This window comes from Rhinopithecus bieti, unplaced genomic scaffold (assembly GCF_001698545.2).
Source record: "Rhinopithecus bieti isolate Rb0 unplaced genomic scaffold, ASM169854v2 scaffold_63, whole genome shotgun sequence".
NCBI classification, from domain to species: Eukaryota; Metazoa; Chordata; class Mammalia; order Primates; family Cercopithecidae; genus Rhinopithecus; species Rhinopithecus bieti.
The window spans coordinates 353,565-354,742 of NW_016802972.1; positions in this window are offsets into that span (position 1 = coordinate 353,565).

Sequence of the window (1,178 nt, forward strand, 5' to 3'; positions counted from 1 at the left end):
AGCTGGGGCCAGGCACGGCAGTTCACACCTGTAATCCTAGTACTTTGGGAGGCCAAGGCGGGCGGATCACCTGAAGTCAGGAGTTTGAAACCAGGCTGGCCAACATAGTGAAACCCCCATCCCTACCAGAAATTCAAAAATCAGCCAGGCATAGTGGCACCCACGCCACGGCACTCCAGCCTGGGTGACACAACGAGACTCTGTCTCAAAAAATAATAATAAAATAAAAGATGAAGCTGGGCTGGGCTCAGTGGCTCACACCTGTAATCCCAACACTTTGGGAAGCTGAGATTGGAGGATCGCTTGAGGCCAGGAGCTCAAGACCAGCATGGGCAACACAGTGAGACCTCATCTCTACCAAAATACAAAAAATAAAAAATAGTCAGGCATGGTGGTGGGTGCCTGCCATCCTAGCTACTCAGGAGGCTGGAGTGGGAGGATCATGTGAGTCCAGGAGATCAAGGCTGCAGTGAGCCACCATCACACCATTGCACTCCAGCCTGTGCGACAGAGCAAGACCCTGTCTCAAAACAAAACAAAACAAAACAAAACAAACAAAAAAAAAAACATTGTTTTTTAATTAAAAACAGATGAGGCTGGAAGGCCAGCCTATAATCCTAGCACTTTGGGAGGCCAAGATGGGTGGATCACCTGAGGTCAGGAGTTCGAGACCAGCCTGGCCAACATGGTGGAACCCCCCCCATCTCTACTAAAAATACAAAAATTAGCTGGGCGCGGTGGCAGGTGCCTGTAATCCCAGCTACTCCGGAGGCTGAGGCAGGAGAATCCCTTGAACCTAGGAGACGGAGGTTGCAGTGATCACACCAGTGTACTCGAGCCTGGGCAACAGAACAAGACTCTGTCTCAAACAAAACAAACAAACAAACAAACAAAAACATGGCAGCTGGGCGCAGTGGTTCACGCCTGTAATCCCAGCACTTTGGGAGGCCGAGGCGGGTGGATCATGAGGTCAAGAGATCGAGACCATCCTGACCAACATGGTGAAACCCCGTCGGGCGATTGTGGCAGGCGCCTGTAGTCCCAGCTACGTGGGAGGCTGAGGCAGGAGAATGGCGTGAACCCAGGAGGCGGAGCTTGCAGTGAGCTGAGATCCGGCCACTGCACTCCAGTCTGGGCGACAGAGCGAGACTCTGTCTCAAAATATATATATATATATA